General features: G+C 42.1%; 1 long non-coding RNA gene across 1 annotated transcript in view; it reads right to left on the bottom strand.

Annotated features, from left to right (window-relative positions):
• Nucleotides 1-2,894: 2,894 nt before the first annotated feature.
• LOC134760917 (uncharacterized) overlaps nt 2,895-14,380 on the bottom strand; it is a 29,332-nt gene continuing 17,846 nt past the window's right edge. The window contains exon 4 of the long non-coding RNA XR_010139030.1: nt 2,895-3,688. This is a non-coding gene — a long non-coding RNA (uncharacterized LOC134760917). The remainder of the gene's footprint in view (nt 3,689-14,380) is intronic.

Raw genomic sequence — 14,380 nt, 5'->3', positions numbered from 1 at the left:
CAAAAAAGAGTAATACACTATGGCAAAGAGCATTGTATTTCAGGAATTCAAGGGTATTTCAATATCAGTTAAGTATATATATATATTTTTAATTTTTATTTATTTAATATTTCTTTTTTTATTATACTTTAAGTTCTGGGATACATGTGCAGAACGTGCAGGTTTGTTACATAGGTATACACATGCCATGGTGGTTTGCTGCACCCATCAACCCATCATCTACATTAGGTATTTCTCCTAATGCTATCCCTCCCCTAGCACCCCACCCCCCGTAGGCCCCAGTGTGTGATGTTCCCCTCCCTGTGTCCATGTGTTCCCATTGTTCAGTTCTCACTTATGAGTGAGAATATACGATGTTTGGTTTTCTGTTCCTGTGTTAGTTTGCTGAGAATGATGGTTTCCAGCTTTATCCATGTCCCTGCAAAGGACATGAACTCATCCTTTTTTATGGCTGCATAGTATTCCATGGTGTATATGTGCCACATTTTCTTTATCCAGTCTATCATTGATGGGCATCTGGGTTGGTTCCAAGTGTTTGCTGTTGTGAATAGTGCTGCAATAAACATACGTGTACATGTGAGACTAACTTCTAATAGGTTTGGGGTTTCCCTTTGAGATGATGGATATTTTCTGGAATTAGATAGTGGTGATAGTTGCACAACATAGTGAAGTGTATACTTGAAAATGGTGAATTTATGTGATAAATAAAAACATGCTTTTTAAAGGGAAAAAAAGAATGGAGGGCTGATGTCTTGGAAGAAATTTGGGTCCCTGAAGGAACACAAGAAACAAGTATTATTAAAAGAAGTACATACGAAATTCTGGGTTGAAAATTCTTTTCTTTAAGAACGTTGAATATTGGCCCCCACTCTCTTCTGGCTTGTAGAGTTTCTGCCGAGAGATCAGCTGTTAGTCTGATGGGCTTCCCTTTGTGGGTAACCCGACCTTTCTCTCTGGCTGCCCTTAACATTTTTTCCTTCATTTCAACTTTGGTGAATCTGACAATTATGTGTCTTGAACCAACCCAAATGTCCAACAATGATAGACTGGATTAAGAAAATGTGGCACATATACACCATGGAATACTATGCAGTCATAAAAAATGATGAGTTCATGTCCTTTGTAGGGACATGGATGAAGCTGGAAACCATCATTCTCAGCAAACTATCTCAAGGACAAAAAACCAAACACCACATGTTCTCACTCATAGGTGGGAATTGAACAATGAGAACACATGGACACAGGAAGGGGAACATCACACACCGGGGACTGTTGTGGGGTGGGGAGAGGGGGGAGGGATAGCATTAGGAGATATACCTAATGCTAAATGACGAGTTAATGGGTGCAGCACACCGACATGGCACATGTATACATATGTAACAAACCTGCACATTGTGCACATGTATCCTAAAACTTAAAGTATAATAATAATAAAAAATTAAAAAATTAAAAAATAAAAGAAGTACATAAAAGAGCAACACAGTTCTACATTATTTAAGTATTTATCTTGGAGTCTGTTTGGTATAGCAGCTTAGAATTACCATAATTCATATATCATCCTCGCCCAGAATGGGAAACAGTGATGTTCTGATAGAATATGTGATATAGTAAGTTTTCACAAAATATTTATAGAATGAGTAAATTATGCCATTTTCGTATTCCACCATGAATTTTAGATATTGAGCATAATCTGATTAAATGCAGTTTATTTTACCTTTTTTGGTGAGACTGATATACTAGATGTTAGCTCTGTCCTGTGTAAAAGCCTCTCTTCTTTCACCTTTATATTTTTACTCCTACATGTTATGATTTTTAGTTATTCTAGAGAACATAAGCATTGGATTCCTAAAAATTGATTTGGTATTTTTTCCACTTTCAATTTTCCATTTAATCTGTGTTGCACCTTCCATCATTGAGATTATTGCCACAATGTCCATTGCAAAGAATTTACTCTTGGGTTGAAAAACTCATTTGTAAGTCCCTTGTCCTACAGAGTCAGTAACATACGTAAATGAAGACATCAAGAGTCATCAGTCTTTAAAATGACTGTGTAGGTGATTTTGCATTCCACAAATTATTCATGAAATTGCCTTTAAAATCCAGTTTATTTGCAATTCCAATCTTAACTTCATGTTCTTCTCCAGAAAGCTTAATTTTCATGCCTATTTCCACCAATACAAAATGTATATGGGCTCAAGAATAAATTAAGTGTCCACTGTGCTGAAAATTACTCTCAATCTTCCATATCTGAATTCAGGGAACATATGTTTTTGCACTCCAAAAGCAGATACACTCTGCCACTTGTTTTTAAACAATTGTTTTTACTAGATTTCCATTATATTGGAGGGGATTATTGTAGAAAGCCTAATAATTTTGGCTTTAAAGCCATTGTTTTCTCTTTTCAGGTATAATTTATGTTCCTTTGAGTTTTTCTCACCAGACATTTTAAAAATAAAACAAAATATTCTCCTCTGACTACCTCCATATATTTAATACCTTCAATATTCTAAATAGGTTCTATGTCCTTAGCGCTGCAGTAATGAAAAGTAAAATATAATCCCTTATTACCAAGGATTTACTTAAAATAAAAGGACAAAAGCATCAAATACCATATGGTTTAAAACTCTCTAGTTTGAAGAATTTGCAGACTAGGGAATCAAACAAGTGAAAAAAATACACTAGAGTAGTTAAGAACTATTTCATGGAACAGAAGCAACTGAACAAAAAATGAAAATATGCATATTGCCCACATATGCAGTACACAAAATAATCAGAAGTCCAGATGCAAAATGGAGCTTTATACAGTAGACATTGAGGAAAATGTGAAACAATGAAATAGAGCATGAGATATCCTATTAGTTTTCCATTGCTGCATAACAAATTCCCACGAACTTAGTAGCTTAAGACAACACACTTTTATTATTTCACAGTTTCTGTGTGTCAAAAGTTCACGCATAGCTTAACTAAGTCCTCTGTTCAGGATCTCACAAGGTGTCAGCCAGGCTATATTTTCATCTGGAAACTTGACTGGGGAAGAATCCACTTCCAAGATCATTCACATCATTGGCAGATTTTATTTTCTTGCAGCTACATGACTGAGGGCCCTGGCTTCTTACTGGTTGTCAGCTGGAAGCTACCTTCAAATCGAAGAGGCCACCCATGGTTTCTAGAGGCTGCCTGCAGTTTCTTGCCATGCGGGTTTCCTCAATATAGATGCTTACCTCATTAAGCCAGTAAGGAGAATCTCTTGTGTCAGTCTACTACAGCAGAGTGTTAGATAATGTAATGAAATCATGGGAGTTACATCATATCATCTTTGACTGTAATACAACCTGATCAAGGGAGTGATATCCCATCACCTTTGCCATATTCTATTTGTTAGAAACAAGTCACAGAGATTCTACCTGCACCCAAGGAGAGGAAATTATACAAGATTGTGTGACTCACTATGGATCACCTTAGTGTGTGTCCACCAGAGTCTTCCTCTGACCACCAATGCTTTATATCCCTCTCACAAGCAAAATACATTCACCCCATTCCAAGGTCCCAAAAGGCTCACCTGATTACAGTATCAGCTCCAAGCCTAAAATTTTATCACCATATTAGGTCCAGGTGCAGATGAGGCTCCTGGATGTCATCCATTAAGTACAGCTTCTGAGGCACAATTCCTCTCTTTCTGTATGTGGACCTGTGAAAACGGAAGAGACAGGTTATCTTCCCCCAAAACACTGAACATACAATGGTTGGGCAGACATATAATAACAGTCGTAGACATTCCAATTCAAGATAGAGAAAAATTGAAGTTATAAACCTTCTTTTAGAGAAGAAGTGAGTTAAGGGAGTTTAGAACTTTCAAGATGAGTTACCTTCTGTGACGGTTAATTTTATATCAACTCAACTGGGCTAAGATGCCCAGATAGCTGGTAAAACATTATTGCTAGGTGTGACTGTGAGGGTGTTCCCAGAAAACATTAACATTTGAATCAGCAGACTGTGTAAAGATTTGTCCTCACCAATGTGGGCAGGCATCATCTAATCCATTGAGGACTGAATAGAACAAAAAAATGGAGGAAGGGCAAATTCACCCTCTCTGCTTGAGCTGTGGACATCCATCTTCTCCTGCCCTCAGACATTGAGGCTATTGGTTCTTGGGCCTTCAGACTCCAGGGCTTACACCAACACCATCCCCTCACCCCCTACCCCATTTTTCAAGCCTTTGGCCTGGGACTGATAGTTGTACCATCAACTCCCCTGGTTCTCAGGCCTTCAGACTCAAACTGAATTATATTATCAGCTTCAGCTTTTCTAGTTCTCCAGCTTGCAGAAAGAATATGGTGGGGACTTCTTGGCTTCCATAATGGTGTGAGCAAATTCCCATAATAAATCCCCTCATATCTATGTACCCTGTTGGCTCTGTGTCTCTGGAGAACACTGACTAATACACCTTCAGGACATTTCAAAGGCATCAAGCTCTCCCAGAAAACATGAGATTGACTTCCTAAATGGAAGTCAATGGTGGCTCACACCTGTAATCCCAGCACTTTGGGAGGCCAAGGCAGATGGATAACTTGAGGCCAGGAGTTTGAGACCAGCCTGGCCAACATGGCAAAACCTCATCTCTACTAAAAATACAAAACTACAAAAATTAGCCAGCAGGCATGGTGGCACGCGCCTATAATCCCAGCTACTTCGGAGGCCGAGGCTGGAGAATCGTTGGAACCTGGGAGGCAGAGGTTGCAGTGAGCCGATATCATGCCACTACACTCCAGCCTGGGCGATAGAGTGAGACTCTGTCTCAAAAAAAAAAAAAAAGTTTACTAAGATGATTAAAACAAAAAATTCCAAGGCTTAAGTACATGTAGGAAACATGGAGAGCACAAAAGAGGGAAAGATAAATTCTCCATGGGGAAGTAGGTTTGCCTGTCAGTGTTGGGGAAGCTTAACATGGAAAGTGAGACATGTGAGGCAAAGTGCAAAAGCATGGGTGTAAAAAAAAATAAAGTATCTGACATCATGGAAGTGCAAATAGCTCTATGCAAAAAGACAGGAGTCTATGTCTCATGTTAGGGAAGCAAAATAAGTTTAAAAATCTAAGGACAGACTGGGCGCAGTAGCTCAGGCCTGTAATCCCAGCACTTTGGGAGGCCAAGGCGGTTGGATAACGTGAGGTCAGGAGATAGAGATCAGCCTGGCCAACATGGCGAAACCCCATATCTACCAAAAATACAAAAATTAGCAGGTCGTGTTAGCACACGCCTGTAATCCCAGTTACTCGGGAGGCTGAGGCACGAGAATCAGGAGGTTAGAAACCCGGGAGGTGGAGGTTGCAGTGAGCCCAGATCATACCACTGCACTCCAGCCTGGGTGACAGAGTGAGGCAAAAGTAATAATAAATAAATAAATAAATAAATAAAAACTAAGGACAAATGCTGGACTACAATCATGGGAAAAGCATGGATTTTTTACTTGAACTAATGGATCACCACTGAAGGATTCTATATACAGGAAATAAATATAAACTAACGTTTGTATCTTGAAAGAATAAATTCCACGTTACCATTGTATTTTGTACTTCAGGATAACATGTTAAAAATAGAGACTTTTTTTTTTTTTTTTTTTGAGGAACCGACCACGAGCAGGGCCATCACACAGAGTTTTAAGTCCAGACTGAAAACACATATTGTATGATCCAATATTCCTTTAATTTTGAACTATTTAAGGCGTAGGAAGTGTCAAAAGGCTCCAGAGGAATATAAAAATGTAGGATAGTTTGTACCTAGATAAAACAAGATAATTAGAGAGGTGTGCACATGAAGAACCCGATGGGCTGAGTTCTGCACTGGCCCTGTGCCTTTGACTTATTTGGAAGACAGCTCTAAATCAGTGGTTCTCAACATTGAGCGTGTATCAGAATCACCCAGAGGGCTTGTCAGCACACAGATTGCTGAGCCTCACACCCAAAAGTTAGATATTCAGTAGGTCTGGCATAGGGTCCAAGAATTTGCATCTCTAACAATATCTCAGATGCTGTTGCTGGTGGTCCAGGGAACACACTGGAAGAACCACTGCTCCAGAAGATGGCCATGGCAAACTCTATTGCGCATTTATCATTAGGTTGACCACCTGTCCAGTTTACACCTGCTGTTCCAGCATAATTATTAATGATGACTCTTTCACTTTCCAAAGTTTCTGAATTTGGATGATGAAGTATAAGGTCACCTTACCTATAATCCATAATGAGATCAAAAAGGGGTTTTGGAGCCAAGCACAGTGGCTCACGCCTGTAATCCCAGCACTTTGGGAGGCCAAGGCCAGTGGATCACTTGAGGTCAGAAGTTCAAGACCAGCCTGGCCAACATGGTGAAACCCTGTCTCTACAAAAAAATACAAAAATTAGCTGGGTGTGGTGGTGCATGCCTGTAATCCCAGCTACTTGGGAGGCTGAGGCTGGAGAATCCCTTGAGCCCAGGAGGCGGAGTTTGCAGTGAGCTGAGATGGTGCCACTGCACTCCAGCCTGGGTGACAGAGCGAGACTCTGTCTCTAATAAATAAATAAATAAATAATACAAAAATTAGCCAGGCATGGTGGCACGTGCCTGTAATCCCGGCTACTCAGGAGGCTGAGGCTGGAGAATCGTTTGAGCCTGGGAGGTGGAGTTTGCAGTGAGCCGAGATCGAGCCACTGCACTCCAGCCTGGACAACAGAGCAGGACTCTGTCTCAAAAATAAGGGGGGTGGGAGATGGTTTACATTCAATTATCAGGAAATCTTTACCCTGGAAAAATTTTTCTTTACCCTTGTAGTCATTTTTCTCCCTGAGGCCAAGGTAAATCCTACAGATAACTGCAGTTTCTTTCCAGCTATGTCTGATAGGAAACTCAGAAGGAAACTTGCAGTTTAATTTTACTCTGCAGAACCCTAGGGCCCAAATGCTTACAGCCCAGATCAATTCCGGTCCTGACTTCATCCATTCTTTCCGTATTTTCTCTGATCTAATTTTTATGGAGCTATACTTGTACATTTTACTACAGGGATTCTTAAAAGCTCACAAAAGCTGCTGAACTGCAACGGGTGCAACAAATACATGAATTAACGATAACTCATGAGAAACATGGTTATTTCCTGACTTTCTTGGGTAGGGACATAGGTCTGTGAAGTCAAGGTTGTATTGCTCAGATTAAGCAGGCTGGAAATCTCCACAGTTCTGCTGGACAAGAGGCTGTACCCCATGGAAAGCCAGAGAACTCCATGCCTCTGTGATCACAAGCTGCATATGTGTGACTGATTTGATCATGTGGCACTTGGAAAAAGGCAGATTTCTCATTGGGACTAAGTGTGCAATTGTCCCCTCCCAATTCATGTATTATTATTATTATTTGAGACACAGTTTCTCTCTGTCGCCCAGGCTGGAGTGCAGTGGCGCAGCTTACTGCAACCTCCACCTCCCGGGTTCCAGCAATTCTTATGCCTCAGCCTCTGGAGTAGCTGGGATTACAGGTGTGCGCCACCATGCCCGGCTAATTTTTGTATTTTTATTTATTTTTGAGACAGAGTCTCGTTCTGTCACCCAGGCTGGAGTGCAGTGGCATGATCTCAGCTCACTGCAACCTCCGCCTCCCTGGTGCCAGTGATTCTAGTGTCTCAGCCTCTGAAGTAGCTGGGATTATAGGCGCGTGCCACCATGCCTGGCTAATTTTTGTATTTTTATTTATTTATTGAGACAAGAGTCTTGCTCTGTCGCCCAGGCTGGAGTGCAGTGGCGCGATCTGGGCTCACTGCAACCTCTGCCTCCCGGGGTCCAGAGATTCTCCAGCCTCAGCCTCTCAAGTAGCTGGGATTATAGGTGTGTGCCGCTACGCCCAGCTAATTTTTGCATTTTTAGTACAAACATGGTTTCACCATGTTGACCAGGCTGGTCTGCAACTCCTGACCTCAATTGATCCACCCAACTCTGCCTCCCAAAGTGCTGAGATTACAGGCGTGAGCCACAGTGCCCAGCCCATTTATTATTAACACCTGTCCTTACACCCTGACCCAAGAGTACAATTTCTAAAACTATATCTGTAGAAAATAATCATGTATGCACACAAAGATTTAAATGTAGGAATTTTACCATGGTGATGTTCATAACAGTTAAAACCAAAACCAACTTTCATAAATATTTATTAACAGCATATTGGTTATATAAATTATGATATATTCAAAGATACGCTATTTGCAGCTGTTAAAATTGTTTAGAAAAATATATGCTGCCATGGAAAAATATGTAAGTTAAAATACAACGTAAAAAAACAAGGTAACCAAACAACATGATTCCAGTTTTCATTTAAACTAAAAGTGCACATATGAATATACTGATCACTTGCAAACATAAGCACCAAAGCACATACCCAGAAAAAAATATATGGAAGCAAATAAATCAAATTGTTGGTAGAATTTATATTTAGGAGATGGCAGAGTTAGAGGTCATTTTTACTTTCTTCTTTGTGTTTATTCATAATGCATAACTTAATATTAGGAATATAATTATTTATATAATAAACAAAACTAAACAGAGTTTCAGAATATATACGGGCTTACTGACTGCATGACCCTGAGCCCCTGAGAGGATGAACCCTTCCAGAGCTGACAGCATCCACAGGCATGTCTGAAAGGAGGGAGCTGTCAGCTAGGGCCTGGCTCACTCATCGTCCTCCTTGGTTTACAGAATCTCAACGGGAACGCTGAGTGGGAAAATTGATCTCAGCTGTGGTGGGTGACGGTAGCAGACACAGTCAGGAGACCTGGCTCCAGTCTAGTGCTGTCACTGCCAACCTGAGAGGCCTGGGCGAGTCACTTGCCTTCTGAGGCCATTTTATTTATCTTTGAAGGGAGGAGGGAGAGCCGGAAGGACCCCGGAGACTGTTGTGGCCCTACTACCCTGCCAGTCTCTAAGTTCCAAAGAAAAAAGGGTTTTTCTATACCTAAATCAGGATAGAGGAGAAATCGGCACATCCCCAGAGGAGGGGGGAAAGGGAGTGCTGGTGAGAATCAGCTGACATCTGTAAAGAATCAATGGAGAGGGAAGGATCCGTGCTGGAGTGGGGGATAGCGTCTCCCTGGCTATGGCTGGTGGCTGCTCCCACTCGGATCTCCCCCCAGACACCCTGCAGGGAGCTGCCTCCCCCTCTCCCCTAGGCCATGGGGATGAACCCTCCACATCCCCCCTCTCTTCCATCTCAACTCCACAGAAGATTCTGATGTACAGTAAAAGGTGATCACTAAATCACTGATCCTCCCCCGCAAAGCTGCTAAAAATAATTAATCACCACAGGAACCCTTGCAATGACCAAATTTGGTTACAGCCTTTTTTAAAATATCTCTCTGTTTTGCAGATAAAGGTTACAGTCTTATAGTCCAAAGATGAGGAGAAATTCTTAAACACTTCCATGCAGAAACAAGTTTTATAAAAGGGAGAGGAATAAGACCAGCAGCAGACATCTCATTGACAAAAATTGAATTCAGATGTCATTTAACATCTACAGACCATGTATTAGTTATCTATTGCTGTATTATAAATTACCAAAAACTTGATGGCCTTAAAAACATACACATCTCATGGTTTCTGTAGCTTAGGAATCTGGGTATGGCTTAGCTGGGTCCTCTGTTTCAGAGTCTCTCATAGGGCTATAATCAAGGTGTCATCCAGGGGTTGTGGCCTCATCTGAAGGCTGAACTGGGGAAAGACTTACTTCCAAGCTCACTTATGTGGTTATTCACAGGATTCTATCCCTTTTGGGATGTTGGGATGTACTGAAAGCCTCAGTTTCTGATAGTTGGAGGCTATCCTTAGTCTCTTGCTACATGGGCCTTCCCAACATGTTGCCAAAACCAACAAGGGAAAGAGCCTGTCACCAAGACAGAAGCTATGATCTCTTGTAATCTAACCACAAAGGTGGCATCCTCTCAATGTTAAGGTATTGTATTGGTTAGAAGCAAGTTACTCAAATGGAGGGAATTACACAGGGTGATGAATTCCAGGAGGCAGGGATCACTGAGGGTTATCATAGAAGCTACTTCCCATAGACCAAGCTTGTCCAATCTGTGGCCCATGGGCCACATGTAGCCCAGGACGTCTTTGAATGCAGCCCAACACAAATTGGTAAACTTTCTTAAAATATTTTGAGATTTGTTGTGCTAATTTTTTTTTAGCTCATCAGCTATTGTTCGTATTATTATATTGTATGTGTGGTCCAAGACAATTCTTCTTCCAGTGTGACCCAGGGAAGCCAAAAGACTGGGCATGCCTACCATAGGCCATGGAGAGATAAGAATTCCAATCCTGTACCCCATCCCAAGAAACCATTCCTTGGTCAGGGCAAAAGAATGACAGTTTCAGACATGAAATAATTTGAAGAGTGTTTCACTGATTTATTCTGCTTAAAGAAAACACTTAGGGATGTATTCTAAATAAATGAATATGAAATCATAAGAGAGATCGCAAAATAAGAGAGCAAAACAATGGTTCACAATTACTGTTGAGGTAAAATACACACCCCTGAGCACACACTCATACAGTTAAAGTTAAATTGTAATAGATGAAGTCACTGGGGATTTTGAATAAAAATATTAAGTGAGATTTCTTGAAGCAGGATTAACTCAACCTATAAGAAAAATATAGTCTTTAAATACACAGCTTAAATTTTTCTAGAAAAATAAGAAAGTAATACTATTCATCTTTTTCTATAAAATAAGGTCCGGTTATATTCAGATAAAATAGTAAAGGAAATAAATCATGCCTGTTGGAAATGGGAAAAGTATATAATGGGACAATTAATAAAAGTAAAACTTTCCAAACTAATGAGGAAAACAGTAGGGACAAAAATGAACAGAAACTGGCCGGGCACAGTGACTCACACCTGTAATCCCAGCACTTTGGAAGGCTGAGGTGGGCGGATCACTAGAGGTCAGGAGTTTGAGACCAGGCGAAATCACATCTCTACTAAAAATACAAAAACTAGCCAGGTGTGGTGGCACATGCCTGTAATCCCAGCTACTTAGGAGGCTGAGGCAGGAGAATTGCTTGAACCTGGGAGGCAGAGGTTGCAGTGAGCCAAGATCGGGTCACTGCACTCCAGCCTGTGTGACAGAGCGGGACTCCATTTCAAAAGAAAAAAAAAAAAAGAAAATACGTGACATGGTGTGAAATGGTCTAAGATATATACTTCAGGATTCATCTCTCCCCAGAAAAACACAAAACCACAGGAGAAAAAATTTGTTTTAAAAGGTAGATTTATTCTACCTTTTGATAATATAACAGCTGGAGTAGACAGAAAGACAAAAAATAAATCATCCAACTAGATTGAAAAGTCCCCACCAAGTCCTAATATCTAACAGAGAATATAGTTTCTTCTCTTATATCCATGAAAGTTTTACAAAATTATGTCACGTATCTAGGCCACAGAGGAAATATTGAATAACATTTACAAATTCATATTCTACAGGCTACATTCTCTGACCATAATAAAAAACATAATTACATAAAAATAAAAAAAGACAACTAAACTACCTTAACCAGTAAGAACCTAAGAAGCTTTCTTCAATACCTAGGATCAAAATGAGAAGTCAATTCTGTAGTTTCACCTTCCATACCAGAGTGTTTGAAACGTAGCTACATGTAGAGGAAAGTGTATAATCTCAAATACTTTACTATTAAAAACAAAACAAAACTGGAAGCCCCAAAATGATCAAGTTGGGAACATGACTTAGGAAATTAGAAAAAGAACAGCAAAATTTAAAAAAAAAACGTAAAATAAAAACACAGAACAAAGAGTCAAGAAGTGATACATAATACAAATAGAAGTTTATATAAATAAAATAAATATAAAATTAAGACATATAAATAAATAAAAAGCTGATCTGGGAAATCTGATCAAATTGAAAAAAAAGAAAGAAACACAATATTAGTAATGAGAAAGGAGATATTGTACCAGACAAGTAGTAAAGTAAAGTAGTTGTACTGGAATATGAGGTATAAAGTCTAGAGCAACACACTTAAACATTTAGAACTATATGAGTTCCTGGGAGGAGAGTAATTATAAAAGCAGATTTTTAAAAAATCATAAGGGCTGGGTGTGGTGGCTCATGCCTGTGATCCCAGCACTTTGGGAGGCCGAGGCAGGCGGATCACCTGAGGTCAGCAGTCCGAGACCAGCCTGGCCAACATGGTAAAACCCCATCTCTACTAAAAATACAAAAAAATGCCAGGTGCACACCTGTAATCCCAGCTACTCAGGAGGCTGAGGCAGGAGAATCACTTGAACCCTGGAGGCAGAGGTTGCAGTGAGCCAAGATCGGGCCACCACACTCCAGCCTGGGCAACAGGGCGAGACTCTGTCCCCAAAAAAAAAAAAAAAAAAAAAAAAATCATAAGGAATCAGTGATCATAGGAAAAAAAACAGGAAAGATCGTTCAGGTCTGTCATTGGAGACATACCAGCACCCACAAGCAACACTACTGGATGCACCTCCAATGGCACAGAAGGCCTGGCTGGGGGCTGGCAAAGGCAGATGTGGCAGAAGTCACCTTCTGGCAAACCTACAGGTGTGAAATAGGTGTGACAGGACAGGCTGGAAAGGACAGGGCACACTCAGAGCAGGGTGGTGGGGGGAGGGGACCCAGAAGTGAAAGGCAGGACAGGCTAGGGTTGGACTGAGATGGGCCAAGGCTGACAGGGCAAGGACCTCGTGGGATGGTCAGGAATGGGACAAGATGGGTACAGGTGGGGGCATGATGGTCATGACAGGCGGGGCCTGTCACCCACCGACTATTGGAGGTTTGGAAGTGGGTTTGCAGCCAGAGAGACAGGTTTAGGGAACATCACGAGATATCAAAATCCTTGTTCTTCCAAAGTCGGTGAAGAAAACTCTAGACAGTGGATGTAACAGCAGGGCAGATCCCTTGGCCTCACCCAGGTTCAGGGAAGAAAGGGACAGGGATGGAGGAATGTATGGGAATGGGGAATTTTTAGACAATCCCCTTGACCACCACCAAGGAGGGGTAGACAGAGAGACAGGAGACCAAGTGGTGGACAGAGAAGCACAGAGAGAAACTCCAAGATGCCCTAAGAAAAAGGTGCATGGAGTCTGGGCGCAGTGGCTCACGCCTCTAATCCCAGCACTTTGCAAGGCCGAGGTGGGCGGATCACGAAGTCAGGAGATCGAGACCATCCTGGCTAACACAGTGAGACTCCATCTCTACTAAAAATACAAAAAATTAGCCGGGCGTAGTGGTGAGCGCCTATAGTCCCAGCTATTCGGGAGGCTGAGGCAGGAGAATGGCATGAACTCAGGAGGCGGAGCTTGCAGTGAGCCGAGGTCGTGCCACTGCACTCCAGCCTGGGCGACAGAGTGAGACTCTGTCTCAAAAAAAAAAAAAAAAAAAAAAGAAAGAAAGAAAAAGATGGATGGAGCAACAGATGTGGGAGGAGAGATTCGTGAGGTGTCACCTTTACACAGAGTGTGGAATACGGGACCTAGGTCCAGCAAGGCTTAGATGTCCACCCTGGAGCACAGGTCACTGGTGAACGGGTCGTGCTGGATCATCCCGTGCAGCATCAGAGCCAGCAGCCCCACCCGGTTCATCATAGACGTGTGCACCTTCTGCTCCTGCTCAAACAGCTGTTCCAGCTTGTGCAACTGTGGGACCTGAATATGAGAGAGGGAGTCCAGGATCCTACCCCAACCCTCAGCCCCCTCGGCATGGCACCTACCGCCTGCATGCACTCCAGGTCCACGGCAGGCCTCAGCTTCTCCCAGCTGTAGTGATGGTTGCACAGGCATTTGGGAAGGCAACAGAAATTACCCGTGAACTCAAAGACATTGTGCACTAGCAGACAACCGCCCACCTCATCCTTTGACACCTATGGTGAAGAATAAAGGAGGATGAGTTATGAAGGAGCGAAGCCCTGGGGAATGATCAGGCACAGGGGAACAATAGGGGGACGGAGGACAGAGAGGAGAGGGATGGGGAGTGATCAGGCAGGGGGAAGAGGAATTCAGAGAAGAGAGGACAAATAGTGGGTGATCAGGCATAGAGGATAGAGGAATGAGGTAGACTAAGCAGGGATGGAAGAATGCAGGTGATCAGGCAGAAAGAACAGAAGCACAGAAAAAGATCCAACAGAAGGAGGGATGGCTGGAGGGGCAGGTGGGCCAGGGAGAGCTGGAGAGCTGGAGGGCTGGAAAGCAGTCCGGCAGGAGGAGGGAAGGGTTGAGGGTGGTCGGAGGAGGAGAAGTAGATGAGTGGGGCTTGTTGAGGCAGAGGGGAGGTGAGGGCTGAGGTGAAGGAGAGGAGGGTAGAGGGAGAGAATGGGGAGCAGTCAAACAGGGAGGAAGAAAGG

Source organism: Pongo abelii, chromosome X (genome assembly GCF_028885655.2).
Source record: "Pongo abelii isolate AG06213 chromosome X, NHGRI_mPonAbe1-v2.0_pri, whole genome shotgun sequence".
Taxonomy (NCBI): Eukaryota; Metazoa; Chordata; class Mammalia; order Primates; family Hominidae; genus Pongo; species Pongo abelii.
Note: the sequence above shows the minus strand (reverse complement) of the source record. Positions and strands in the feature narration are given on the sequence as shown.